Source organism: Amblyomma mixtum, chromosome 2 (genome assembly GCF_055824585.1).
Source record: "Amblyomma mixtum isolate Tamu chromosome 2, ASM5582458v1, whole genome shotgun sequence".
Classification (NCBI taxonomy): Eukaryota; Metazoa; Arthropoda; class Arachnida; order Ixodida; family Ixodidae; genus Amblyomma; species Amblyomma mixtum.
In genome coordinates, this window is record NC_143013.1 from 270,215,002 (window position 1) to 270,227,118 (window position 12,117).

Genomic DNA, 12,117 nt, shown 5'->3' on the forward strand with positions numbered 1-12,117 from the left:
CTGCTGGTGGGACCAGCCCAGGTAGCACATAATGTCTTAGAAACGTCTTTGCAAAGAATATATGGGATAATATAGTTTACCGATTAGACATTTCGATGAGGTGTAAAGAAAGACCGATTTATTTGGCCTTGAAAATTCGCCTGGGATACGTGCACTCGAAAGCGTGTTTTATGTGCGCCTTCTTGAGGCTCAGATGTAGACGTCTGCTATTTGGGCAAGAAATGGCTCACGTGCGTTTTAAGCAGCCCATGCATAGCCTGCGATGGATCAGTTGATAGGTGCACGCGCATACTGAAACTAGGGAATACGCCGCCCGCGCTGCAAGATGCCACTACGAGCGGGCGGCCATGTTCAACGAGGTGTAAAAAGCATGGCGACAAGTTCCTGTGCAAGCTTGCACGATCTGCATTTTTTTTTTGTCAAGTATACGGAATATACTTTCTCTCTTGCCAAGATAACCGGCTTGCCGCGCCAGTGCAGCCTTCCCTCTTTCTGGATAGAAAAAAAAAGGCGCACAGGATTTATATGCCCTGGACCAAAGCTGAATTGGAAACGCGCAGCTGCTTTTTATTTGTCCATGTCGGCACTCAGAGCACAGCACGCATTCCGCACCCGATTCAAAAGGTTTTTCGACATATTTCCTATCACGCTTTTCTCTTAAAGAGAAACTAAAGCGAAACACTAAGTCAGGCTAAATCAGGCTAGTCAGGCGGGCTAGTCAATCACCACACAAGAGCGCATGCTGAAAGTCATGGGAAAATAACGGCGCTAGAATCCAGTGTACTTCCGCAGGCATCGATGTTTTTCAGTTTCTACCTTTTCTGATTTGCCCTTCTTGACGCAGGCATTCAGTCTTCCTACGCTGGAGTATGGAGAACAGTGACTAGTGGTGTTAAAAAAAGTTGGCTGGATAGCACAACGATATGGCTGTCACAAAATTCGACGCATTTTTTTTAAACAAAGAAACAAAACATCGCCGTGCGCACGCCATCTCGCCAGCGCGGTCGTAAAACGGGAGAGAAGGAGTCCCCTGGAGGGCGACTCGCCTTGTGTGTGTGTGGCTGCTCTCGCCGGAGGGATGAGTCAGCCACGACGACGATCTTTCTGGAATGTCGGAGTCGCTTCTACCAGGTGTAGGCGGAAAGGGCGAGGGCACACCACCGCCCACTTTCAAATGGTGATCAGAGAGTTATTTGCGGCCGTGACGTCACGAGTTTAAACCTAGAGGCGTAAAATGCTTTAAATGCAATTATCTCCGCTATAAACTCGTTTTTTGCCGCCCAAAAAACCTCGATACAGTCAGAAAGAGTCCTAGAAGTTATTTCTAATCTCAATAAACATTGCATGGAGGTATCCTAATTATAGGCTCCGAATTTAAAGGAGCGAAAATCCTTCGCTGGAGCCCGTGCGCTTCCTTTTGTGTTGTTCAGAAATTGGGGCCTTTAAAAAATGGCTATACTGCAGCTCTCAGTAGGACGCCGTTTTCTGTGTGCAGGCTGAGCAACATCGATTTGAATTCGCCCACGTAATACATCACGTTGAGCAGCTCAACCTGGAGCAATCTCAAACGGCGTAGAACTGCAGCTCCTTTCCACACCGGCATAACCTCTCTTCACAGGGCTCTTCACGTCGGCTCAGTTATCGCCCGACTAGCGAACGGTACTTTCGCCATAAAATGGCGCTGTAAGATTGGCTTTATCTGAGGGCGCACACGGATGGATTGCGTGAACCTTTAAACGACGCAAGTAAGCGCTGCCAGTAAGCTAGCACAGATAGGATACGCGGTCATTTCGCAACGCTAGCGATAAATACACCATAGGGAAAGGATGAACCCTCAGTGCTTTTGGTTAAGCAACCGCGTCGAGAGGAGACAACGGACACGTGCGGCGTTCGAGTTCCGCATTGGGATGGCGCCACACATTTCACATTCTATGTCAAGTGCATCAAGCGGCGGGTTTGCTTCACGTTGCCTGTGTCTATCTGTATGCCTTACAAGTAAAAGATAACCTGGTACTCGAAGCTGGCTCTGACTCCTCCATATTCTTCCTTCGGAAAGGTTCCTCTAACTGCCACTATCTTGTACGGACTGTTCTCCCTTTTATTTCGTGCAACCAGAAGTGCAGTTCCTTGCTGAATGTCCTTTTTGTCGACGAAAGTCTAAATTTATTGCTAGGTTGCTGGACTTCTGCGGATTTCCATCGATGATCTGGCAAGGAGCTGTACAGCAAGCCTTACCCTCTTGCTGATAATTCGGCACGCTTCTAAGTGTTACTCTCCACTCTGTCGCATCAGTCATCGTGTCTCTCAAAACTTCCCTACAGGAAGAGTGAGATACGACCCACTGATGGCGTCGTGCGTCTGCCACAGAAGTCGCTGACTGGTCTTGAAGGGTATGACGTCCCACTGCCACGTAACTGCGGCGCGAAAAGTAAAAACAGAAAAACAAGAAGGGAGGGCGGTACCGGTAAAGAGCGAGACAAGAAGGTTGGAACAGGTTCTCGTAGGAATCACTCGCGCATTATTCTGTGCGTGCAAATAAAGGTACGATGAGAATAGCAACATTTGCTTTGTGGTGAAAGAAGACACAGACAAATAAACATGTAGCACCAACGTTGCTTCCAATGCAAGCGTCCGCATATTCTTTTTTTTTTACGATCTGAGCGAAGCAAGCGGCAACGAAGGCGAGAAGAAAGTAAAGCAGAACCTCGTTAAGTGATAGTCTAGGAAACCTTCGCAGATGCCTTCATGAGCACAAATGGCGTTGCGGGATTGAAGCAGCGTAACGCAGGTGATGATCCTGACCTCAGAAATATGTGTGCGTTATGTCTTCACACAACAAAACGGGATGGAGACAGCATTGCGCGGTTAGAGAGGAGCTGTTGGCGTGCTATGGAAGGATTCGAGTTCCCGGCTTTGATATTTTCTCCCCAGAACGGCCCACTGCAGCCCAAAGAACCAAAAAATGTAATTCTAAAGTATTCCGATAATACAAAATGTGGCGCTCCAGCTAATGCGTAACAGCAAATCGTCGGCACACGGCATTCCACTGACGTGATTCGAGTGAAAGATCATGCACTGAATAATTTTGCGTTTATGACACCTTGCTACTTTTGTTTCACAACCAGAATATGGGGCAAAAAATAAAGAATGCATTGGTGGGGAAAACTTACAGCACTTGGTTTGTTATTTATCCATACTACAAACTCTCTTTCGACCAGCGCAACCCGTAAAACCTCTTGGATGGGCGCCACAAATGGTGACGCTCGTTTTAGGAGATAATTTTCATATTGAATACTGTATGGATATTTTGGTAGGGCATTATGTAACATAGTAAATCTGATAGCAGGACCATAGCGAAGTAAAGGTCATATCGTCCCCATACCTGAAAGCGTGCGGGATTGTTGAGGTTCAATACGTGGGTAGCTGCTGGTGGGACTAGCCCAGGTAGCACATAATGTCTCAAAAACGTCTTTTCGAAGAGCATGTGGAATAATATGCATTACCGATAAGACATTTCGAAAGGGTATAAAAAGAGACCGATTTATTTGGCCTTGTAAATTCGCCTGGGATATGTGCACTCGAAAGCGTGTTGTGCGCTTTCTTGAGGCTGAGACCTAGATGTTTGCTATTTGGGCAGGAAATAGCTCACGTGCGTTTTAAGCAGCGCATGCATAGCCTGCGATGGCTCAGTTGATAGGCGAACGCGCATACTCAAACTACGGAATACGCCGCCAGCGCTGCAAGATGCCGCTGCAACGAGGTGTAAAAACCATGTCGACAAGTTCCTGTGCTAGCTTGCATGATCTGCATTTTTTTTTTTTTGTCAAGTATACGGAATATACTTTCTCTCTTGCCAAGATAACCGGCTTGTCGCTCCAGTGCAGCCTTCCCTTTTTCTGGATAGAATAAAAAGGCGCACAGGATGCATATGGCCTGCACCAAAGTTGAATTGGAAACGCGCAGTTGCTTTTTATTTGTCCATGTCGGCACTCAAAGCACAGCACGCATTCAGCACCTGATTCTATTGGTTTTTAGACATATTTCCTATCATGCTTTCTCTTAAAGAGAAATTAAAGCGAAACACTAAGTCAGGCTAGCATTTAGTCTTCCTACGCTGGAGTATTGAGAGTAGTGCCGCCTAGTGGTGACAAAAAAAAAAGTTGGCTGGGTAGCACAAGGATACGGCCCTGCCTGTACTGCAGCGCGTGTCTCGCTGGCTTTCTGCGTCCACTCGCGCTCATTTCATTCCCTTCGTGAGTGAGAAAAAACTCGACAAAAATGACGGGCCTCACTGTGAGTCGGCTGTAGCATAATTTTGCAAAAAGAGCGCTGCGCGTGGCTCCCAACGAAATAATGAAAATATGCGACGTCGATCTCGCCTTGCAGCACTCCGTCTTGAAACATCGTCACCATCGCTACTCCTGTGTACGTCGTAGCCACGAACATTAATTCCAATGTTCGGCTCTACCGTCTTCTTTCAAAGCCCCCCACGAAGCGGGGTTACAGTGCGGTTTTGTAATCCGGGCCGTCATACAGCTGAAGATAGTGGGTCCGTATCGGTTGCATGCATTCTGAAGCAGACGGGGTGATTTACACTCCCCAGCAGACGCACAGAGGGCGCTTTTTAGCGCCATTTTCGTGGCGCCCCGTAAGCAGCGCAAAAGGCCTGTTGTCATGGGGCTGTGCCAGCAGCGTTCCGACAGGCGGATTTCACACAGGCAGAATACTGTGCACGCGCGGCACCCAACGAAGTTGTAAGCAGTGAAAAGGTGTATACCATAGGGATGTGCATCTTTCTGAGCAAGCGATCGCATTCGTATGTACTGTGCATGCCGGCTGGATTTGCGCGAAGCATGGCTTCCCTCTATAGGAGGTATTCACATGACGTCATCCGCAAGGGGCGCTAGCGGCCATCGCGGCATTCGCCATGTTGGTGGTCGCGCGCGCGGCCGCCGCAGCCAGCCGCAGCGTTAAATAGCCGGTGATGTGTGAAATGCGAGTGTATTTCGCGTCTCGCCATAGATAATTACTGTCCGGCCCGTAACACCGAGTTACTGAGAGGGTGTTCCGGGGACTGCGCGAAGCAGAAAAGAGCGGCCACGCTCAAAAGGTTCCATTTTGTGAAAAGGTCGGCCCGTAAGAAAGCGGAGGCGCCGGCGCTGTGTGAGACGTACGTACGTACAGGACAGCTGCCGCGCGTTGAATTCACCGGTATCGAGGCCCACCTTGTGCACGGCTTAAGTTTGCTGGCAGGCCAAGGAATTAAATGATACTAACCTATGAGAGGGTGCAATTACTTGACAAGCGGGTGAGTCCAAGAGCCGTGCTGGGGGTGCCGACGTCCGTGGTGCCGGCGGCTGAAGTGCCGTTTTTGAAGAGGTGAGTAATTCGAAGGGTCTGTTCACTTAGCTGTAGCTTAACTTGTCATCTCTATCTACCGAAAGTGAAGTTACTACTGAATCTAGCGGAATGGCTGCACACTGCGTTGCTGCGAAAGCGCTAGACTTCTTGTGCATACGAAGCAGCGCTACGTATCTACAATCAAAACTGCAAAACATTCTCGCTGTGTCTGCCGTTCGTGCTGCGAGCGCATGGCAGTATTTGTTTGACCGTTCTGTCGTGTAAATAAGGCAGCTATGACGCTTTGCCTTTCTGCTAAAAGACCGTCTGAGAAGCGTCAGCAGTTCGCGGACTACAGGCGCTTGAATTATCAATTTCTGCGGTGGCAGTTTTGAAATTTCGGCAGTTAATCGTGCTGTTTATCCACGATGTGCCCTGCATGACTACCTGAGAGTTATCAACTGATATTAAAAGCTGCAAGTCGTGTACATTCTTGCGAGCACCGCAGCCGGCCAGTTTTGCTGCCGAGTTGAGGCAGCTCGATTATATCACAGCGCAGAAGAATTCTGCTACAAACTTCATGCACAATACGCGCTCCACAAAGAAAAGTGGTCGCTGACGTATTCAACAACGTACAAATATGTTACGGATCACAAACAGTTCGGCCGGGTACCTCACGGCGCACCGTGACACCACGCGAGCTGGCCTGAAACGACCGCAAACATGGCGCGCTTGCCGCGACGACGCTCATGCCGTCTGGTAGCGCGGCCTCAGTGAATACCTCCTATAGGCATACAAGGGTCTGCTTCGTCGTTCTGTCAAGTTTTAAAGGAGTGTTAATTATCTGGGAAGGGATGAATGTGTTTCCCTGCTAACAATTCATGTATGTCGTGAACCCAAATTTCGGAACGCACGTTTTTAGCAGCCGATAAGTTGGTATTTCTCTGACGTCAGTTAGAAAGTGGGGCGCAGCACTGAGACCAATCAATTGCTAACTTAAGCCCACGCCCTGTGTTAATAAAGCTGCATGACTGACCAATAGCATGCACAACGACTATCTGCTGGCTGCTTTTTTTTTTTGCGTTTGTTTTATTCTAGGTGTTCTGAATGTATTTGAATGCTACGATATGGGCGTTAGTACAGGTGTGAAGTTGCTGCGTGGGCGTCGAAGACGTTGCAATCGCGCTTTTTAACAGCTATGATGTTTGAAGAGGTACACACAACATAATATTGTGTTGTTAGCATGCTTCTAGTTCACTGAAATGTTCATGATCTGCATGCCTCATTATGATATATTTGTTTTGTGTCAAATGCTGAAAGCAACAGAATCTACTGGTTTTCATTTTAGTTACGGAAGTCCGAAGTTGTTTCGGCCATGTTGTAGCTTTTGGACTCAGTTTGACAGATCAGGATTTTAACATGCTGCTGAGTACAGTAATTGTATTTGTCCACGTGATATGCGTCTTGGAGTCACAATGCAGTATGCTCAAAAGTTGTATACACCTGAATGACGCTTAGCTAAAGTCTCTATCGCGCACAGGTGCGTCTGCAGGGCAAATTTGTGCTTTGGGCTCTCGAACATAAGATACTGTTTTGCAGAACTGAGACAGCCCCCGTGTAGAAAACTGACTGTAGCAATCGCATTGCAATTCAGACGTGCATCGCTTACACAGTACAGATCCGAAATAGGGACACAACACGACGCAGTTCCGTCCTGTGCAAGCACTGTTGTCATGAAAAAGATCATGCACCGACCAGTCCAACTGTTTACCTTGTTAAAGCTATATTCGTATTGTTTAAGTCTTGATGTAGTTTACTTGTAGACGGAATTTTCGGCGCCATCAATAAGACTGATTTTAAATCATCTTTCGACCCGAACATTTCACGAGGTATGTCACGCCTCTATACCGCCTGTTCCAACTCCCATCGTAGAGACATGCTCGATCTCTTTTGTTGCTACCTGAGTAGTGTTGTACTCATGGCAATTCCTTCAGAGTGACTTCGGATTAATATTGAATTGAAGGCAACTGTCCGTGGCACAGTTCTCTCTCCATTCATATAGCACCTAGAAAAGGCTCGAGCTGCTACCGCTACTGCCATAAATTTATTTATGTTAAGAGAAGTTTATTGAACCCAAGACCAAAAAGGGAAATCGGTCCCTCTACAAAGACAAACAAACATTGCGGCTACTGATGTCGCCCGGTGCACACACACACGCGCAGGGAACTTAGAGTCCAAAACCACGAGATGTCCAAGAAAGTTCAGGGGGTCCATACGCGCGGGGGAAGCACGCCGGATGGAAATACCGCGCACAAATACCCGCGCACAAACATAACGCGCGAACAACGCTCACACACCACGCGCACAAACTCCGGGCGCGAACATAGCGCGCACAAACATAACGCGCACAAACGCGCGGACAACGCACACACACCTCGCGCACAAACTTCGGGCACGAACATAACGAGCGAACATCGTGTACGAAACACGCGTACCACACAACCCCTGCCCGCGACGATGAAGCGGGTGGACCAGCGCCGAAGGAACCGGGAAATCAGCCACATAATTTTAAAGCGTTAACTAATACTCGCATACTAAAGGTCGCGTTAGTATGAAACATTGTCATTCAAGTGGAACCAGTGGGTGGTACCATTGGTACACAGATTGCGGACCATATAATTGGCGTAGAATGTTCGGAGTGGTATAAAACGATTCAGTGCGTTACGGAGCATAAGATTACTAGTCGAATCAAAGCGTTGCGCATCATGGGGGATTCGCACCGGTGACCTTTGGTTCCCCAAGCCGTGAGTTCTTGAAACTTAAAACATCCATTACGGCCAAACTAATTGGCGTAGGACATAACGAAGTGGTGTCAAATGATGGTTTGGTTTGGTTTATGGGGTTTAACGTCCCAAAGCGACTAAGGCTATGAGAGACGCCGTAGTGGAGGGCTCCGGAAATTTCGATCGCCTGGGGTTCTTTAACGTGCACTGACATCGCACAGTACACGGGCCTCTAGAATTTCTCCTCCAAAGAAATTCAGTCAAATGATTTGTCGTCTTGCGCTGTATACGTAGTAGATATCCAGATATAACGAAAAATTTGTACCGGATATTGCGACGATGGCTAATGGCACAGTATTCGTTCGATATTGCCAACGCTCGATACTCATGCGCTGCCTCAGCGTTTTGCTCTTTTTGCGGTTCCGCCACGGGAAAGATGCCCTGTGTAGACATGTATCCCAGCAAGCAACGTACCTCCCCATGTGCGCCTAAAAAGGATGGAATGTCCCAGTCCCAGTACAGCATTTATCAAACGTTTCCAGATCATATTTCACCACGCCTCTCTTCAGAGAGGCAAGCCGAGCCCTCCTCTTCGTCGTGTCCCTGACAGCGCGTAACAGAACTGCTGATGCACCCAAACAATGCTCGAAGAACATAGAGGGGTGATGAGAGTCCTGTAGTATACATCCACGCGACACCAGCCCAAGCGAAGGCCGTGCGAATGCAGTATATAGTAGCGTGGCTTCTGCCCCCTTTAGCTCCTTGGTCTCAAAGAGTAGGCTGGACGGAGACCACGGCGATATAAACTGGATGGTCAGACTTTTTTTTTAGTATCCTCTTGTATCACAGCCTACCTTCTTCATTGACTCAGCGGATAGCACTTCATCGGCGAAGCTGACGGCCACTTCAACTACCCAGGAGGCCTATGTGCGAAGGTACTGACTGAAAACATACGAGAAATATCCGGATGTGTTGTTGCTGTATAAAATGCAGTGAACTCAGGCGCGACCTTTCCAAAAGTACACCACGCTCTCGAAGTTGAAATTCGGATCAGTATCGCCGCACGCTTAGCCGGGCAAACTCCGTCTCAATGGCGTCGTTTTCGGTCATCGTGTAGCGCACAAATAATTTGGTACTGTGGTCACCCCATGCAGCTCTCCAAGACGGCATTTAAAAGGCCACTGTGCTAGGTCGGCAAATCCAGTGCAAAGATTCCACAGTTAAAATTTGCAAATGGTCTTTAAATTCCTTTTTCTAAATGAATCAGCTATAACGAACGTATTTCCGCCAAAGGTGCGCTGCGCATAGCTATAAAGCAAGCAGTAGGACCATTAGAAGCAAGACTGGGCTCCAGATGACCAATGCAGATTTGAAGCACTGCGTTTTCTTTTAGGAAACGGAGACCCAAGGCAGAAAAAGTGTTAGGCGCCGAGTAAGCCCGAGAACCTGTCCTTTTACGGAGGTTTTGGAGAACTCACCCGCTATACGTCTCTCCTAGGCGACCAAGTTGCTTCAATAGGCGCTGTGAGGCAAGCAGCGGAGAGGAAGCGATAACGACTCGAGAACTTATCGTTCGCCGCTGCGAATGGTAGATTCGTAACCACTTGCGATACACAAACATCTCTCCGTTCGATCTTTTAGTGTAGAACTTCAATACGATTAAATTAGGACTCGAAGGAGGAAATTAATCGTAGTTGGAACACGTTAGGCAACTTACGATCCAAGCCTGCGTACAGCTCAACCTCTGAGGACGGACGATTTTTCCATTATGTCCTTGCAATGCGTTTCTTTGAATGTGGGTTTTTTTCTGTGTAGTATTTACGAGGCAGTTCAGTCTACAGGTTTTCGCCATTCAAATGGGGAGGCAAGAACGGCACCAAAAAAGTGCGCGTGGCTAAATTAGCAGCATGGGAGCTGTTAAGGCGGGTCTAAAGAGATTATCGTCTCCTGCTCTGGTATGCAAAGCTGCAGCTACACGCTGGACAACATGCTAGACAACAACATGGCGCCTGTGACGACATGCGAGTCTACCCTCGATACCTGTGAGCACGGTGAAGTGTCGGGCTCGCATGTGTTGATAGCCGGAAAACCAAATTCCGATGTCATCTGCATATATCTACTGGCGCGCTAGAGTGCGATCTCTCTGTTAGGCATTTGGTATGCCTGCCGTCAAGTTAAAAAATTGGAGAGGACACTGAAGCTCCGCTTTGAGGGTATGACGTGATAGCGTAATGGGTTAATTCCCATATACGCAGAAGGATGCTGCTGATGCTACGTACGGTGAAACGGACGTGCGGAGCGGCAAAGCACATAGAAGCGCTGCCAGGCGCCTTGCCGAAACGCGTGGGACTCAAGTTGCGGTCGTAGTTCGTCGGCACACCGTTCTCGACAAACCCGATGCCACGAACGCCAGCATAGCTTGCGCGCCGAACGAACGGGCAGCTAGCCGCAAGCTTCGTGGTGAAAGCGCCTTGGATGTGCGCTGCGTTGTTTTCCTCTCACCGCGTGATTCTTGCGTCCCCGCACGGCCCCACTGCGCCTGATTGATTGATTGATTGATTGATTGATTGATTGATTGATTGATTGATTGATTGATTGATTGATTGATTGATTTGGGTTATTCTTGGGAGGGGAAACTGGTCCCGGCGTATGTTGGCCAGTTGGTGGCATCACTCTTGGGGACCAGGGGAAGGGGTAGGGGGATGTAGGGAGGCTGAACGAGACGAGCGGGAGGCGCTAGGGCTTTAGGAGGCGCTGCCGTCGCACGCTATCTGGTGTGGCAGTGGCGTACATTGCGAGGAGGAAGCAGTGGTTTTAGTGGGCGCCGCCTGATGGCGCTACGTGCGCGCCAAGCGAAGAGGAAAAGTAGCGGAAACGTACTTTGCTACGCGCTTAACTGCGAGGCGCTGGCTCGTTGAATTCCCCAACTCGACCAATTACCTACTCGGTTTTATTAATTAATGCTTCTGGGATCTTTCGCTCACGGCCAACGCCGCCGACGACGACACCGGCTTTTCTGCGACACGGCGCCCTTAACGCTATCACGTTAAAATCGTGACGCAACCGTTCATCGTACACCGTCGCGGGAGGTGTAATACGAATTCTCGCCCCATATAGCATACGTTTCTTGGAGGGTATATCGCGACAGGTATTCGAACCGAGTGTCCGACTGTTTCACTCGTACTTCTGTGGAATCGGTATTCGAAGGCGCGTCTTCGTTTTTCATTTCTCAGCGCACAACCTGCGTCGAGCTCAACTTCACAGCATGCAAGCAGCGCTGAGTGCCCTCTGAATTTTTGGAGCGGACGCTCTACTCCTCCTGTGCAAAATCTCGTCATGTCGCTCCGAATAATGACCTTCAAGCGGTAAACTGGTTTTTGAGTAAAGGAAATGGCGCAGTATCTCTCTCACATATCTCGGTGGACACCTGAAACGCGTGGTAGAGAAGGGAGGAAGGTGGGATTGAAAGAAGAAAGAGAGAAAGAGGTGCCATAGTGGAGGTCTCCGGAATAACTTCGACCATCCTACACACCCTCGGTATCCGCCTACCAGCCACGGATCCCACACAGCTCCAGGTCCACCGCCACATTCACCGCGAATTACTTATTAAACACCTCCCCAAAAACATGCCCCCCACCTACCACGAACCCCGCCGCAGAGCTCGCGCACGGGCACTCCACAAACACTATGGCACGGAACCGTATGCCGTTTGGGTGGATGTCGTATGCACGGGCGAGGACGCGGTTGTAGCCATCGCGAACCCCTCCCTCCAACCGATTGCCACCCTTCACATATCCCCTACTGCCACTTCAGAGGAGGCCGCCATTGCCCTAGCCATCACACGCACGGAGGCCCGATATATACTATCAGACTCTAAAACTGCCATACTAAATTTTGCTCGCGGAAGAGTTCACGTACCTGCATTTCGCATACTGAACTCCCTCGCCGCACACCCGCCCCGCCACATGGAGCTGATATGGGTGCCTGCCTACAC

The 12,117-nt window shown here is 49.0% G+C and overlaps 1 protein-coding gene across 1 annotated transcript in view; it reads right to left on the reverse strand.

Moving 5' to 3' along the window:
• Positions 1-9,671, reverse strand: part of LOC149363982 (cytochrome P450 4V2-like) — a 284,143-nt gene extending 274,472 nt beyond the window's left edge. The window contains exon 1 of the mRNA XM_089573973.1: positions 9,602-9,671. The gene's annotated coding sequence lies outside the window, so the exon portion shown is untranslated. The remainder of the gene's footprint in view (positions 1-9,601) is intronic.
• Positions 9,672-12,117: the final 2,446 nt, after the last annotated feature.